The 18,376-nt window shown below is 40.9% G+C and overlaps 1 protein-coding gene across 2 annotated transcripts in view; it reads right to left on the bottom strand.

Moving 5' to 3' along the window:
- The window catches only part of LOC101744717 (protein TANC2), a 307,082-nt gene that overhangs the window by 250,661 nt on the left and 38,045 nt on the right, over positions 1-18,376 (bottom strand). For both annotated transcript variants that reach the window (XM_021350968.3, XM_021350969.3), the window contains exon 2: positions 8,137-8,172. The gene's annotated coding sequence lies outside the window, so the exon portion shown is untranslated. The remainder of the gene's footprint in view (positions 1-8,136; positions 8,173-18,376) is intronic.

Genomic DNA, 18,376 nt, shown 5'->3' with positions numbered 1-18,376 from the left:
TCGACCTCGCTCCCGCCTCATCGACGGATGCATTCACCCTGGTGCAAAAGGGTAAGAAGCGTGCCGCGGAGTCTCGAGCTCCCGCGACCGCTAAAATTAGCAAAGCCGCGAACGCGTCGCGCCCCCGCCCTCAGACTCCCGTTGCGCCTCCAGCCCGTGCCACTCCGTCGCCGCGTCAGGTGGCACAAAATAAAGCCCAGACCCCTCCCCCGGTAATCCTTCAAGAGAAGGCAGCTTGGGAACGAGTTTCCCTGGCCCTTAAGGCCAAAAATATCAATTTTACGAATGCCCGTAACCTCGCGAACGGCATTCAAATTAAGGTTCGAACATCCGACGACCATAGGGCCCTCTCTTCTTACCTCCGTAAGGAGCGTATAAGTTTCCACACATATACGCTCCAGGAGGAGCGCGAACTCCGTGCCGTTATACGTGGCATCCCTAAAGAGTTGGATGCCGAGCTCGTCAAGGCCGACCTTCTCGAACAAGGCCTACCGGTTAACTCCGTACACCGCATGCACACAGGCCGCGGAAGGGAGCCATATAATATGGTTCTCGTCGCCCTCCAGCCTACCCCCGAGGGTAAGCAAATATTCAACATCCGAACGGTCTGTAGCCTTTCCGGAATCGCAGTCGAAACCCCACACAAGAAAGGCACACCTAGCCAGTGCCATAACTGCCAATTATACGGGCATTCTTCCCGTAACTGTCACGCGCGCCCCCGATGCGTCAAGTGCTTAGGCGATCACGCCACGGCCCTATGCACTCGCGATCAAAAAACCGCGACAGAACCGCCTAGCTGCGTCCTGTGTCGTACACAGGGTCACCCCGCAAATTACCGCGGATGCCCCCGAGCCCCGAAAATAAATCGCCGCGTCGCCCGCCAAAACCGCCTCCGAGCTTCCGGCCCAGACATCAAAGCCTCGGCACCCTCTGTGTCGCAGGCTAAGCCAGCGTTCGTTCCGGCGCCGGTGCCCAGTGTCTCGGCCTGGGCGAAACCGCTGCCGTACATGAACACGGCTACAACTCCCTCCTCCGCGATTCGTCCCGCCCCCGCGACTCGTCCCTCTCCCGCGACTTGCCCTCCGACCGCGTCCGACAATCTCGCTTTAGCGATCGACTTCTTTCAGTCGATCAACTTTGAGCGCGTTAACGCTTTGGGCGACGCCATTCGCTCTGCCTCCACTGCACAACACTTTATCGCCGTTGTGCAAGAATACGCCGACGTATACGCGTCATTAAATACGTACGTCCTCCCCTCACTCCGCCGGTAATCAATGGCGTATATAAGTAGAATAAAGCCCCTATCCGTAACGATAGGATTTTTTAACGCTTACGGTCTCGCAAATCAGCGTGATCAGGTTTCTGACTTTTTGCGTGACCATCAAATTGATATCTTTTTAGTGCAGGAGACCCTACTTAAGCCCGCGCGCCGTGACCCTAAAATCGCGAACTATAACATGGTCAGGAACGACAGGCTCTCTGCTCGTGGTGGTGGTACCGTCATTTACTATAGAAGAGCCCTGCATTGCGTCCCACTCGATCCTCCCGCGCTCGCTAATATCGAAGCATCAGTGTGCCGAATCTCACTGACGGGACACGCGCCGATCGTTATCGCGTCCGTTTATCTTCCACCGGATAAGATCGTTCTAAGCAGTGATATCGAGGCGCTGCTCGGCATGGGGAGCTCTGTCATTCTGGCGGGCGACCTAAATTGTAAACACATTAGGTGGAACTCACACACCACAACCCCGAATGGCAGGCGGCTTGACGCGTTAGTCGATAATCTCGCCTTCGATATCGTCGCTCCGCTAATCCCGACTCACTACCCGCTAAATATCGCGCATCGCCCGGATATACTCGACATAGCGTTATTAAAAAACGTAACTCTGCGCTTACACTCGATCGAAGTAGTTTCAGAGTTAGATTCAGACCACCGTCCCGTCGTTATGAAGCTCGGTCGCGCTCCCGATTCCGTTCCCGTCACGAGGACTGTGGTGGATTGGCACACGCTGGGCATCAGCCTGGCTGAATCTGATCCACCATCGCTACCGTTTAGCCCGGACTCTACCCCGTCTCCTCAGGATACCGCTGAAGCCATAGACATCTTAACGTCACACATCACCTCGACATTAGATAGGTCATCGAAACAAGTTGTAGCGGAGGACTTCCTTCACCGCTTCAAATTGTCCGACGATATTAGGGAACTCCTTAGAGCTAAGAACGCCTCGATACGCGCCTACGACAGGTATCCTACCGCGGAAAATCGTATTCGAATGCGTGCCCTACAACGCGACGTAAAGTCTCGCATCGCCGAAGTCCGAGATGCCAGATGGTCTGATTTCTTAGAAGGACTCGCGCCCTCCCAAAGGTCTTACTACCGCTTAGCTCGTACTCTCAAATCGGATACGGTAGTAACTATGCCCCCCCTCGTAGGCCCCTCAGGCCGACTCACGGCGTTCGATGATGACGAAAAAGCAGAGCTGCTGGCCGATACATTGCAAACCCAGTGCACGCCCAGCACTCAATCCGTGGACCCTGTGCATGTAGAATTAGTAGACAGTGAGGTAGAACGCAGAGCCTCCTTGCCACCCTCTGATGTGTTACCACCCGTCACCCCGATGGAAGTTAAAGACTTGATCAAAGACCTACGTCCTCGCAAGGCTCCCGGTTCCGACGGTATATCCAACCGCGTTATTAAACTTCTACCCGTCCAACTCATCGTGATGTTGGCATCTATTTTCAATGCCGCTATGGCGAACTGTATCTTTCCCGCGGTGTGGAAAGAAGCGGACGTTATCGGCATACACAAACCCGGTAAACCAAAAAATCATCCGACGAGCTACCGCCCGATTAGCCTCCTCATGTCTCTAGGCAAACTGTATGAGCGTCTGCTCTACAAACGCCTCAGAGACTTCGTCTCATCCAAGGGCATTCTCATCGATGAACAATTCGGATTCCGTACAAATCACTCATGCGTTCAACAGGTGCACCGCCTCACGGAGCACATTCTTGTGGGGCTTAATCGACCAAAACCGTTATACACGGGAGCTCTCTTCTTCGACGTCGCAAAAGCGTTCGACAAAGTCTGGCACAACGGTTTGATTTTCAAACTATTCAACATGGGTGTGCCGGATAGTCTCGTGCTCATCATACGGGACTTCTTGTCGAACCGCTCTTTTCGATATCGAGTCGAGGGAACCCGCTCCTCCCCACGACCTCTCACAGCTGGAGTCCCGCAAGGCTCTGTCCTCTCACCCCTCCTATTTAGCTTATTCGTTAACGATATTCCCCGGTCGCCGCCGACCCATTTAGCTTTATTCGCCGACGACACGACTGTTTACTATTCCAGTAGAAACAAGTCCCTAATCGCGAAGAAGCTTCAGAGCGCAGCCCTAGCCCTAGGACAGTGGTTCCGAAAATGGCGCATAGACATCAACCCAGCGAAAAGTACTGCGGTGCTCTTTCAGAGGGGAAGCTCCACACGGATTTCCTCCCGTATTAGGAGGAGGAATCTCACACCCCCGATTACTCTCTTTAGTCAATCCATACCCTGGGCCAGGAAGGTCAAGTACCTGGGCGTTACCCTGGATGCATCGATGACATTCCGCCCGCATATAAAATCAGTCCGTGACCGTGCCGCGTTTATTCTCGGTAGACTCTACCCCATGATTTGTAAGCGGAGTAAAATGTCCCTTCGGAACAAGGTGACACTTTACAAAACTTGCATAAGGCCCGTCATGACTTACGCGAGTGTGGTGTTCGCTCACGCGGCCCGCACGCACATAGACACCCTTCAATCTCTACAATCCCGCTTTTGCAGGTTAGCCGTCGGAGCTCCGTGGTTCGTGAGGAACGTTGACCTACACGACGACCTGGGCCTCGAATCTATACAGAAATACATGAAGTCAGCGTCGGAACGGTACTTCGATAAGGCTATGCGTCATGATAATCGCCTTATCGTAGCCGCCGCTGACTACTCCCCGAATCCTGATCATGCAGGAGCCAGTCACCGTCGACGCCCTAGACACGTCCTTACGGATCCATCAGATCCAATAACCTTCGCACTAGACGCCTTCAGCTCTAGGAGCAGGCTTAGGGACCTCGGTAACCGTACTCGTCGAACTCGACAAAGAGTTCGCCGTGCAACCTAACCCATGAATCAGCTCGCTGAGTTTCTCGCCGGATCTTCTCAGCGGGTCGCGATTCCGATCCGGTAGTAGATTCATTCGCGAAGCAGCTGCTCTTGAGCTGTTAGGTCTCCTTCGGAGGCGCTCGGGTAGCTGTTAGCAAATCCCACCCCTCCTGGCTGAGCCTTTGCTCGCCCACCTGTCCTGGTGAAACTGGAAAGGCCTCCGGGCCACCAGTAATCCTTCAATCATAATAAAAAAAAAAAAAAAAAAAATAATCAACACGGTTCAATTTACCAATTTCCAGAGCAATCATTCACACTTTCGTGATTGGCTTATTTGCAGTCGTTAATGGTATTCGCTTCCCGATACTGAAGCGATGATCAAGTTTGCTGGAGGGCGCAACGGAAACGTGCGCGCCCGCTTCCGCCAAGCTTCCTGCGACGTCGTCTGTCTGACTCGCTTCGGTGGCCGCATTTATACCGAAGCGTAATTTCATAACACGCGATGTGTAATTAACAAATTTGTTCATTGCTACTGTCTAGTCTGGACTAAATTATACTTAAGTTTCTATATAACTTAAGTTTATTATATATAACTTAAGTTTATACTGGAATCCCAATATATATATTGTATATTCTAATAGATGGAGACATGATTGGCTATACATTCTGAGCATTAAAACTATGAATGAAGAACTGTAGACATCTGAGATTCTCTAAATTAGCTCGGCCGATGAAAGAATGATAGTATAAGTATATATGTATATATGTATTATAACATTTTTAATGTTCGTTTACCGTAATAGTATTGTGGCGGTCTGCGTCTGAGATACATAGATTACTTAAATAGTTATAATAAAAAAATAATGCCGGAGGGCCAGCACGATTGTGTGCAAAACGTAGGGTAAAATTGCACGAACATGCGCGGTAGTCGACAAAGAATAAAATGTCTATATGAAAATTTACACAGCAAATAGAGTATCATAGAAAAACAAAAAATAAAAAAAAACTTAAGGAAAAAATATTATTTACTGCCTCACAATTTTCAATGGCATAATTTACAACCACAAAGTAGATATATAGTGATATAAAAAAACAATAAGTTGCTTTAATAGAAAAAATAATTTGTTTCTAGTAAATGCTACGGTGTAACATGTTGATCAACATCCCGCCGCAAGGCAAACATATTATGCCGTAAACACGTAACGAAAAATTATTGTGCACGCAAATATAGTACTTATTTTCGACGCGTTGAATTTGTAAAATTATGATTAAGGGTTTTACAGCAGCAATGTTTAAGTTTGTTTTCGAAGGCGTAAATTTTGATTTGTACCATACATTTGTTTGAGGCTTACCACACTGACTAGGTTTTCCTAATGAAAAATTACTAAGTCTTACGTTATAAATATGTTTGGAATCAGGTATTTCCTGGAATTTCCTAGCGCCGTTAGATCGTAAACCACTCGGATTTTCCGATCTTTCAATTATTATACAATTTTTCTTGTTGCGGACGAATGCATAATTGTTTTTAAAACTAATTAAAACATTTAATCGTATCAATAAAGATGTCTGTTTTCTGACTACCTAATTGCCATTAGCCTTGAGGAGCTATTTTGGTCTCACTGTTTCTGGTAGGCGATGTCACTGAAAGAGTTTGGTAATATTTTCTGCCCTTGCAAGAGTAGTGCTTGGTAGAATCTACAAGCTGATCGGAATCACGACCCACTGAGAACATTTGGCGTGAAACTCAGTGGGCTGTGTCTACAGTTTGCTTATTGAAATTTTCGCAATTGACGAGATCAATGAGGACAGTGACCGGTGCTTGAAGAGCCTAAAAACACCGAAACTGGATCCAAGGGATCCGACAAGACATGTCTGGGGCGACGGCGTTAATTTGTTGCCCGGTCTCGTATTTGTACACTGGCAATACTAATTCTTGCCCCGTACTTATTTTACCAGCACTTATAAAATGGAAGATATTCCAAGCTTGGAGCCGTTGGGTATGCAAAGTTTGTTATTGGTTAATCAAAAGTTCGTTAAAACACGACTGAGTTTTATTGTTATATTTTCACTTCTTGTATCTTTATTTATTACTGGTGGTAAGACCTCTTGTGAGTCCGTGCGGGTGGGTGGTGGTACCACCACCCTGCCTATTTCTGCCGTGAAGCAGTAGTGCGTTTCGGTTTGAAGGGTGGGGCAACCGTTGTAATTATACTGAGACCTTAGAACTTATATCTCGCGGCATTTACGTTGTAGATGTCTATGGGCTCTGGTAACCACTTAACACCAGGTGGGCCGTGAGCTCGTCCACCAACATAAGCAAAAAAAAAAAAATGTCTTGTCTAAATGGCTTTTTTAATTACAAGTTGAAATCAGTGCCCATGGACATCACCAAGTGAAATCCTCCGTTCATCTTGAGGCTTCGGTGGAACTTTTAATATGGATGAATACTTTGCAGCAGAAGTAGTCAGGATTGCTGTATCTGTCTTTTATAATACGCGATATCACTAGTATAATATTGCAAAGGTACTGAGTTTCTTCTATAAAGAAATAAAATGTTATAAGAAATCTATGTTTTACTATTAACGATTTTTTTGAAGAATAAGTAAGATGAAATCGTGAAATTTTGTAATAAAACCATTTTAATATTCCGAATTCCTTTTATGTATGCGTCATTCTTTCTATTTGAGGCTGTAAATATTCGAATCTAAATTGAATATTAATTGAAAAATGTCGTGTTTGAAAGAAATTGGACCGTGTAATCGAAGGCTCAGAAACATAGATATTTAAAAACCCGACGCCGCTGTAATCCGGATCTTTTGTCGTGCAAATAGATTTTGACCGGTTAGCACGGGTATCATACGATCCGTGAAATATCGTACGACAAAGCTATCGTAGGAGACGCAGGGTTCGGGTCCCACGTTGGGCGCAGCTTTCCGGTCACCGTCATCGCCGAACCCGTCGCTTGCGATGAAGGGCTCGACGAGTAAATTAACTCATAGACATAGCCCACTGAGGCTCTCGCCGGATTTTCTCAGTGGGTCGCGTTTCTGATTCGGTGGTAGATTCTGCGAAGCACTGCTCTTGCCAGGGCCAGGGTTAACAACACTCCGGTTTGAGCCCCCTGAGCTCACCTACACGTCAAGGAGAAGCTGAAATAGCCTCTCAAGGCTATCAGATTATGTAGGCAAAAAAAAGAGACGCAATACTTAATTGTGAACAACTTTAAAAAACTGAACTGTAACGACAAAAAAATTACTTTAAATGATCAGGATTTTTTTTTTATTACAACAGTTTTTATTATTATTATTATTTAACTAGTGGTCCCACAGTAGTCGAAGTTCGACTATAATTATTTCGTTATTTCGTTCGTTATTTGGATAATATTTTGTAACTAAAGAATTATACAAGTAATCTCTATTTCTCACCAATAATCGTACGATAAAACGTACGTAAGCGTTCTAATCTAACGAAAAAAGACATTTTCATATTCAAATTAAAAGGTATTATTACGAAATTCATCGTTCGGTGATTTTATTCTCACCTGAAGCCGGTCGGATTTAAATATTTGAAGCAGTAATTGAAAGAGCACAGTGCAAAAGATTTTCATGAATTTCGAAATCAAAAAAGAGTCCGTGAGAAGAGTGGAACTCTTAAAAGGGATAATTTTTTCTCTTAATGAGTGTTTGTATGTTTTTATTTTATTTAAAAAAATTAAATGCCCAGTAAGACATTCTATTTATTACTTTCAGTCTTAAATAGTTTAGCTAACATTGTTTATCTTAATTTTTACATATTATGCCAATTTTATACTAAATATTACATATTAAAATAGGACTTTGTTTTGTTTTAAGTTATTTATGAATTTAATTTTGCTAGCGCACTCAAAACTTGAGTAAACTTAAACACAACGAGGTAAACTCTAAAGCTTAAATGTTCACCGATAGTTCGTCGCTTGAGGAAGTTCGTAGGAACTTAACTTAGAATAACTTAAAGTATTTACTCACTTTCGTGCTGTAAGCTTCGGCGTTGCTTTTTCAGATCTGAAAAGAAGAAAAGCTTTGTTTTATTTCGGCACTTTGTCGCTTTGAAAGGGAACTTTAAAAGTTGTTATTTAAATAAATCGAGGAGACTAAAAGCAAAAGAGCATAAATTGGTTATCGGAAATCAACTTATCCATTTCAGAGTTTACATCGTTTGAGATAAACTAGTAAAGTAGAGAACTTGCTGTTTTACCGGATCCCCTGGTCCACTCTCGATGCTTTTTGGCTCCTCAAGCACTAGTCACCATCCTCATTGAGCTCGTCAATTACAATGAAGAGTTTGTCGAGTGAACTAACCCACAGACACAACCCACTGAGTTTCTCGCCGGATCTTTTCAGTGGTGGTAGATTTTTTATTTTATATTTTTATTGCTTATATGGGTGGACGAGCTCACAGCCCACCTGGTGTTAGATGGTTACTGGAGCCCATAGTCATCTATAACGTAAATGCGCCACCCATCTTGATATATAAGTTCTAAGGTCTCAAGTATAGTTACAACGGCTTCCCCGCCCTTCAAACCAAAACGCATTACTGCTTCACGGCAGAAACAGGCGGGGTGGTGGTACCTACCCGCGCGGACTCACAACAGGTCCTGCCACAAGTAATTACGCAAATTATAATTTTGCGGGTGGGTACGGATTCTGCGGAGTACTGGTCATGCTAGGGCTAGTGTTGGCAAATTCTCTCAGGTTGAATCCGTGAGCTCACTTACCCGTCCGTGCGAAGCTGTAATAGCTACCAGCTATCAGCGAATAGGTAGGGAAAAAAAACAACGTGGAAATCTGACTTTCGCCTTCAATGTCGAGAATTAGATTCAGCAACAAAAATATTAATGAACATATTTTCGTCAAGGACCAGAACCAAGTCTGCGGAGGGAGGATCCATCGTAACTGGCTCGCATGAATAATGCATTGCGGTACTTATGTAATCACGGGAACAAATTTTCTCATGGACGAATGAACGACATAAGAAGCGGATAATGAGAGCCTTAGCGAACGAGCCAGTAACGAATACCAATTGGGTATATTTCTTTGTTGCGAGAATTATCGATATAAATGTGAATACGTTTCAGAATTGAGTGTTTTGTTGGGTTGGAGCAGGTAAGATGGAGGCCATCGCAGTTTATGGAAATTACTTAATTACATTTACTGTGTGATTTCCTAAACTGCTGCTGCCATAAAGCTAATGTGTCAAAATATATGTATTTTACTGTGCAAATCTTCAAATGAATGAAACACGAACAAAACCGTTTGTCACTAGGCAATTTGATAAAATAATATAATAATATATTGATAAACCGTCAAAGAGTCAGCAAGTTGAAGTGGCAGTGGCCTGGCCATATATGCCGTAGAACTAACGATCGCTGTAGCAGACGGGTTTCTGAGTGGAGAACGCTCAGCGAAAAACGTAATGTGGGACGCCCCCTGGCTAGGTGGTGCCATGACCTCCGAACGGTGGCCGGTAAGAAGTATATGAGAAGAGCCGAAGACCAGGCCAGCGGTGTGGATTGGGAGAGGCCTCCAGCAGTGAACGACTGCGGGCTAATTATGATGATGATGATGATGAAATCGTAGGGTCTATGGGAATCAGTCTAAGGAGTTGTTTGAGATCTTGTTTTTACCATAGTATCGCCTGACACCGGAGCTGAGTTCAGCCATACTACCTAGAACCACTGCGTTCCACAGTAATCCAGAAATATTTTCTGTCCAGATATATCAATGTTTCCTGAGCATTGTGACATGACTTTCTGCAAACAAAGTTTGCGGAAAGACGACAATCACTCAACATCTTGGGGGTCGTAAGCTCGAATGCATGACACAGCGTATATCATACCTCCGCACAACTGGGTATATCATACGTATTTCATAAAATTACCACGTCATTTCGGATCCAGCCGATCCACTAACAGTGATTTTAGGTACCCCAAGCACCGGTCATCTTTCTTGTCGAACCCGTTGCTTGCGACGAAGGGCTCGGTGAGTAAACTAACCCACAGACGCAGCCCACTGAGTTTCTCGCCGGATTTTCTCAGTGGGTCGCGTTTCCGATCCGGTGGCAGATTCTGCGGAGCACAGCTCTTGCTAGGGTTAGTGTTAGCAACGTTGTCAGGTTTGAGTCCCGTGAGTTCACCTACTAGTTAAGGTTACGCTGAAATGTTCTCTCAAGACCATCAGATTAGGTAAGACAGAAAAAGATTAAAGAGTGACCAGGAAACCAAATCAGATTAGACCATAAGGTCTACTAGATTCAGGGAACATTCGGTAAATTTTTTATGTTTATTTTATCACATAAGTGGTCCTTTATCATACAAGTCAATCTAAATAGGTACTTAAAAATAATTTTTGATCGAATCCTGGCCTCAATACGAGTCTTATCCATACAATCTCAAAGACTAGTGCCCTATTAATTACTCTCCTTTATATTCAGAATCACGTTATCGACATGTTCTCGGAAAGGACGCGTGTAAACAAGTATTCAACATGAACCCGTGGCCGGAACTCCTTGTCGCCTAACCCTTCTGAATACTGAATTGAAAATTGTCTATTAAAGCTTCCGATTATAATTTTCAGGCTATAACTTTTAAAAACTCAAACAGGTCGGTCTGGGTATACGTAAACGCGATTCCTACGCTTTTACTCGTCATATCCGTAGCATTAATTAATGTTACGGGCTGGGGTAATAATGTTACCGAAGTGCAAATTAACACTGTATTAACACTTAGAACACTCAGAGAACACGTTAAAATTCTTCATTCACTTCTTCCGCTTCGCTTCAGGTGATCCGTTCGCTGTTTCGCTTCGATTACTATCTTACTCCGTGCCATTGCTGCAACGCTTTTAAAGTCAGATTCAGATTTATCGAGAACATTCTGGGCAAGTCGAGTAGCATCGATGTGTGTTTCCGCTATCTGACAATAGATGGCGTTGTACTTCTTGAGCGTTCTTGACATTACTAGTACCTTTGATATTCGTTTCGGCTATTCGGCGATAGATGGCGTTATTTTTACCGGCGTAACATTATGCTTGCTTAAGGTCCCAGGCTCCCAGATGGGTAGAAGATTTCAATAGTACTTCTGACCGGTTAGACCGATTTTCTTCATCTTCAGTGCTACAATGAGCCGCCAGGTATGCTTGGGCGGCTTACTTTCCGCTTGCTCCAGGTAGTCCATTTCAGGACTTGCCTCGGGATGTATCTGAGCTCTCCTATGAGAATATGGCCTATGCATATCCATTTGGCGCATTTTTTTTAATTTTTTTATTGCTAAGGTTAGTGGACGAGCTCACAGCCCACCTGGTGTGTTAAGTGGTAACTGGAGCTCATAGACATCTACAACGTAAATGCCGCCACCCACCTTGAGATATAAGTTCTAAGGTCTCCATACAGTTACAACGGCTATCCCACCCTTCAAACCGAAACGCATTACTTCTTCACGTTTGGTTTTTAGGGTATAAAGTACCCATAACGCAGGAGAAAGTTTTAGTTCGGGCCAAAAATGTAGAAGGTTTGTCAAAAAAAAAGAATTAAGTACAGAATTAAATTTTTGCGTCCTAAATATTAAATTAATCAAGTCCGTCACAACTATTTTCTTTTCTTATTAAACAGCTCAAGCTACTCAAGTTAGTGTCAAACTAAGTTACTGTGACAACACTCGAGTGATCCGGGTAAATATTAGCGCGAGCGCATCCTCAGACTCGGACAATATTAGCTGACGCTTTGATAGCGTTTAATTTAGTTTCAGTAGCTCACTTACTGGGTTATCAACAGCTTTGAATTTCGAACCCGTTTCTCAGAAGGTACCTCGAAATCTCCTCGACCTCAAGTCGAAGATTCTTAATCTCGGAATATCCTCGAAACTTCTACCAGATCGTGTCGTCGATATAGCTTCGTCTTTTATTTGATAAGTATGGTAAAGTGTATATCGATTATACGACATTTTGATTAGCATTAGTTAAATGACCCTTGAAAAGAATGCCTCTTCAATATCGATTTAAGTTTTGACCTGGAATATTTTTAATTAAGAGTACTGATACTTTTTTTTATTGCCCTTGTAGGCAGACGAGCATACGGCCCACCTGATAGTGAGTGGCTACCGTCGCCCATGGACTTCAGCAATGCCAGGGGCAGAGCCAAGCCGCTGCCTACCAAATACATCGTAAGCTGTCTTTTATACGTGGATCTCAAAAGTGGAATTATTAATTATCCTCATTTTCCTTTAAATATGTTCGTTGTGACATCGCTAACTATTTTAAATATATTAATTTGTTAAGACTAGGTTCTCGCGGGCTGAGTTAAGAATTTAACTTAAGTGAGAAAATCTATTAACGAATTCCTGAGAGTTTCGTATAATATAAATATTAGGAACGAATATAGGTTTGCTTTATTGACGGATCGAAGAAGTAAAGTAAGTAACTATTTTCCGGGACCTTATGTGACTTTGACTACAAAAGATCTCGCAAAAATAATGAATTATTTTCCACTTATACGCTTCAGAAAATAATCTAGGAATGTTTGTGCTATTATTTGGCTGACTTGACCAAATTGACTGACTCACTCGGTGGTGCAATAGTTAGCGGTTCTGACTGGCGCGCTGAGGGTCGTGGGTTCGATTCCCACATCGCGCAAATATTCGTGTTTTTTTTTATTGTTTAGATGGGTGGACGAGCTCACAGCCCACCTGGTGATGAGTGGTTACTGGAGGCCATAGACGGTAACAACGTAAATGCGCCACCCACCTTGAGATAAAAGTTCTCAGGTCTCAGTATAGTTAGTCGTGTGATGAACAAGTAAATTTGTTTGCTTTTTGTCTGGGCGTTTTTATGTATCTAATTTCAGCGCCGCAGTACCGATTGTTTTGTTACTGTTAGGCATTGCTGAGCAGGTAACCCTTTCCGAGCCTCGTCTTATTTCTTATTTCTGTTTTTATTTTTCATACTTAATTTATGTTTGGAATAAATGTTTATTATTATTATTATAATTAGGGGTCGGTTGACTGTGGATGATATGTTCCCGATTATTTATTTATTTATCTTGTACTCACTTTAATTTATTTTAATGCGCTTTTATCATTAAAATTGTTACATAAAATTTGTTTCATATATATGAATTACACAAAATGAGCTACATAGCTATAGTGGATATACCAACCGGTAGATAAATTTTTTTATTTAATGACATTAAAGTTGAAATAAACGTTATAATTAGGTATTATAATAATATATAATAATTGTAGTGTTACGTCATATTTTATAGATCTTTGGAAACATATAATAAACTAGCGGACCCGGCCACACGTTGCTGTGGCTGTGGCTTAGGTTTTTGTTTCTAAATAACTCGCGGCCGCCTATGCTAATACCAAAAATTGACAACGTAAGAACAATTGGATTTCACTGTATTGCGTTTACTACGAAATAAATTTCACTTGTGGTGCTTATGCCATTAAATTGTAGCTTATGTGAAACGTTGGTATTTTTAGCACAGCGCCATCTATGAGATATTAAAGTCACAGTATAACAATTGTCTGTAAAAACTGATTTAAGGCGCCATCTGTTTTAGACTTATGAAACTTACAATTAATAACAAAAATCAACATAAGAAATCATTTTATTGTTAATTAATAAATATTGCGACCATTCATCGAAATAAAAACCATCCTATCTCAAGTTGGATCGAACTGCACATGGTGTGCGAATTTTATTATAATCGGTTGAGTGGTTTAGGAGTCCATTGAGGACAAACATTGTGACACGAGATTTATATATATTAAGATATTTGTTCGTAGAACGTTGCATTCGTTTTTAATTTAATATCTAGTAAATTGTATCTAAATTATAATATATACATCTAATTTTAATGTTATTAAGTTTTTTTTTTTCTACCTACCACCTAACATCAGGTCAGAGACACGTCATCCATATTTACGCCAACAAAAGCTCAGACAAATTCGAATCGTTTGAAAATATATCAGACTTCTAATCCAAATCGATTAAGAATTGACATTTGAAAATGAAACATAGAGTTTTATAATTTGAATGGTTCTCTCTTAAAAAGAGCATCCAAACAGATTTTTTAATAAAAGTTCAATACCCTTCAAGCCACAACACTTCTGAGGGTGAATGACTCGTGTTTGACAATTTATGTATATCCCTACGCATTAACTCGAGTAAACAAAGGGTTTCAATATGGAATACAAAATTAGCTTCCATTTTCTTAACATTATGTAAAAGTACCCTAAAATCGTGAGCAAATGCTACTGTTTTTAATGGCTAAGATCGAAAAAGGGACTATAACCCAAGATTTAAATGATTATTGCGCGTATAGATTTATTTTATTTTTTTATTGACCTTGTAGGCAGACGAGCATATATGGCCCACCTGATAGTGACTACTTACCATCGCCCATGGACGTTAGTAATGCCAGGGGCAGAGCCAAGCCACTGCCTACTTTTTTAAATGAATATGATGCCGTTGCTGTCACAAAAATACCACCGATACCGATTGCATTGTATTTTAATTACAGTGGCTACAGTCCTACCACCTACCACCTACCTAGCTCAAATTGTTATTTATGATAGCGATATTATGGTGATTGAAATGGACAGGATTGCTCAATCCACAGTTGCGGACTTGCAATCTAGTTGGTACTAAAAATAGTAATTAAGGTATTTTGAATTACATAGTTGATTAGATAGGAAAATATGTAGGGATAATCTTACCCTAAACGCTGGATAGGAAGAAGCGGTCGCCTGAGGGGGTTGAGATCACCGGAACGCAAGATCGCTTTGCGGCAGAAAGAGGCAAGTTGGTGGTATCTATCTGCGGGGGCTTTTGGAGATACTACCAGAAAATAGATGTTCTGAAGTTACTTTTCTTCTTCTCAGTCGTTTGCAGTCTTGGCAGAGTGGTCGTGCTCATCATTATTGGAATGCAATTAAGTCTTTGGTCAACCCCGTGTCTTAAGACAACGGTGTGGGCTTTATAGGCTAGCCGCTTAATGTGATGTGATTTGATGTGATGTAATGTGGTGTAATGTGATGTAATGTGATGTAATGTGATGTAATGTGATGTAATGTGATGTAATGTGATGTAATGTGATGTAATGTGATGTAATGTGATGTAATGTGATGTAATGTGATGTAATGTAATGTAATGTGGTGTAATGTGATGTATTGTGATGTAATGTGATGTAATGTGATGTAATGTGATGTAATGTGATGTAATGTGTTGAAATGTGATGTAATGTGATGTAATGTGATGTAATGTGATGTAATGTGATGTAATGTGATGTAATGTGATGTAATGTGATGTAATGTGATGTAATGTCATGTAATGTCACGTAATGTCATGTAATGTCATGTAATGTCATGTAATGTCATGTAATGTCATGTAATTTAATGTTATGTAATGTAATGTAAATGTACTGTGATGCGGGTTTCATTTGTTTATCAACGAGAATTAAAAAAAACCCCATCAAGCTTAGTCCCAAACATTCGTTGAATGTATTCAAACCAAATTAATCACAATTTCGTGTATTATAACTTTGTGATAATAATTTATTGCGGGAAGACATCTGACGCACGTTCGTAGCAATTAGGATAATTGTGAAACTTTTTGATGGCATACGTATGTTCCAAAGTTATTTTCTTTTGAAGTAAGACGAAGCTAATGGATGGGAAATTAGCAATTCGTTCATGCGTTTACCATGTATATTTTATGTTTGTCTATTTATATTTGTCAAGCCATTTTAGTAATTACAGTAAGGTTTTGGCGGATAGTAGAATATATCAGGTTGACGCATGAAGTTGCTGTTATTATTATTAATAATAAAAAAAATCACCCCTTAAATGACAGATAGGTCTTCTTGTCCAAAATTGCTATGTACTATTTTCAACATTCGGAAAATCGTAAAATTATTTAAAAGTTTTTTTTTTTTTTCAATTAATATATTAGAATATGGCTGAATTACCGTCAAAATTTACTTTCTGTTATTTCTTCATAAATATTTACTACAACAATATTGTACGGTTGCTGTAACTTAAGTATAAGCGTAGTATTGTTTGCTTAAGTGTTCAAGCAAGCCCGGGAGACCTGGATTTTATTAATTATTGATACTACAGTGGACGTCAAAACGTTTTAGTGCTACCCTAATGTGAAGACGTAATAAACCGTCTAAATTGTGAAGGCTTATGCTGTGATATAGAATGTATGGAGGGAACAAACATACTAGTTGTAAGGTTTAATTTTTTTATGTTTGAATTAAAAATTGCATTTTTTTTAAAATTGTGTTATGCAGTACTTGTGGTAAGTAATACCAATAGGAAGTTTTATTTTGCACAGAAGTAGAAGTCTATTATAAATTTTATTTTTCTGCAGACGCGTCAAACAGAGATTCACAACTACTTTGCAACAGAATATATAATAGCTTAAAATAACACTATTTAATAGAAAATCCAACAAAAAAATAGAAAATAATTTTATTGAAAAAAAATAAGCGTAGGGTGCGTGGAGTCAATAATTGGAAATATTTTTATTAATATGATCATTATTAAAAAAAAAACATTTTTTTTTCGGATTTCAATAAAAGCGTGTTTTTTAGTTTTATTAAACATTTTTTTTAAAAAATAATCATAAACATATGAATAATAAGCTATTAATTCTTACAGAGGCTGAATAAGGCTTTGTTAATATTGTGGAAGAACTGTTAAAATTGTGAGCTAGTCCCAACGAAAATCGCTAATCCTGATTATCCTTATAAGAATAACGCGTCTTCAATATTGGGCTGTCATCGGTCCTTGATAAGTACACCAAATTTCGAGTTAATCCGACGTTTTGAAGGTGGTCAAAATTAAGTTCAAAGTTTCCGTTACATACACACATACTAACATACATAAAAAGATAATATAAAAAGTAGAATAGTGGTACAGACTCGTACGGGCTTACAATACGCTCTATCAATATCATTTGTTAACTACATTTTGTAAGTTTTTAATTATTGAAGTTCATATTATTTTTCGAGAACAGCTATCAATTAAGTTGTTCAACTTCAACCTGACCATATCGAATTTTCCTTAAAGAATTTTTTTGGGCCACACTGTCAACAGTTTTCTTTTTATTGCCCTTGAAGGCAGACGCGTGCGACGGTAACTAGTCACGTGCTTACCATCGCCCATGGACTTCAGCAATGCTAGGGACAGAGCCAGGCCACTGCCTACAAAATTGAACACGAAATTTTGTGTTTCCAGTGAATCTTATCCTTGGCGACTTTATGTGTAAGGCCAAATTAAAGGCTGAATTATTTATGTGAGGCCAGTCCTCTTATACGCAGTTTGTATTTAATTTCGTACCTCGGCACCTGTGGCTTTGTTTATTTCGCGAATTTCGTAACTCTAATGTTTTAGATAATTCGTTTTGGATGTGTATTATGAGTTCATTCATGTTGACGAGCGTGGGTTGAAAGGCTAATTCAAAAGTTCCGTAAATTACGCATTAAAACGTAACTGGGTGTGACTTGTTTTATTTCGCGTTAAATTCGTAATTCAGAAGCAACGAGACACATTTCCCCGGGATAAAGAGTTGCCTCTGTCACTCTCCCTTGTTTAAAAACGAATAGCCGATTTTTAGGTCAATTGGTACAAGAATTAGCGAACTAATTAAAACACACTGTCGTATTTACCATAATAGACAAACAAGCTAGCTTTGCGCGAAAATTCATCGGAATCAGTTATATAAATGTATTACAGAAGACTCAGGGTACAAATGAAAAAAAATTAGTAATTAGCGAAGCCAGTGTGAAGCGTCCGTGATCTAATGAGTGAGTAATCGGTATGCATGTATCTAGCGATGCGATCGTGTCGGTATTCAAATCCAGATATAGGATTCTTGAATTAATCCATGAGATATTCGTGATTTACAAACTTACTAGTGACAGGGTGCTTTTAGTGTTCGCGCCAACAGAAACCATCAGTGGTACGTTTTAGCGTCTAAAATCAATGTTATTTATATGTAAACGCAGGCCGCAGTCCAACTGGTGTTGAGTGATTGATGTTTCAATTGTAGCAAATAATGGCTGCCTCACCATTCAAACCGGAACATATGATTGTGCGACTGAATTGTTAAAACAGTGGTACATTTCGGTACGGTCTCACAATACGACTTATACCCGATAATATGAATTCCCGAAACGAATGAAATTAAATAATATTGTTGT

Source organism: Bombyx mori, chromosome 23 (genome assembly GCF_030269925.1).
Source record: "Bombyx mori chromosome 23, ASM3026992v2".
NCBI classification, from domain to species: Eukaryota; Metazoa; Arthropoda; class Insecta; order Lepidoptera; family Bombycidae; genus Bombyx; species Bombyx mori.
This window is presented reverse-complemented; position numbering and strand designations above follow the sequence as displayed.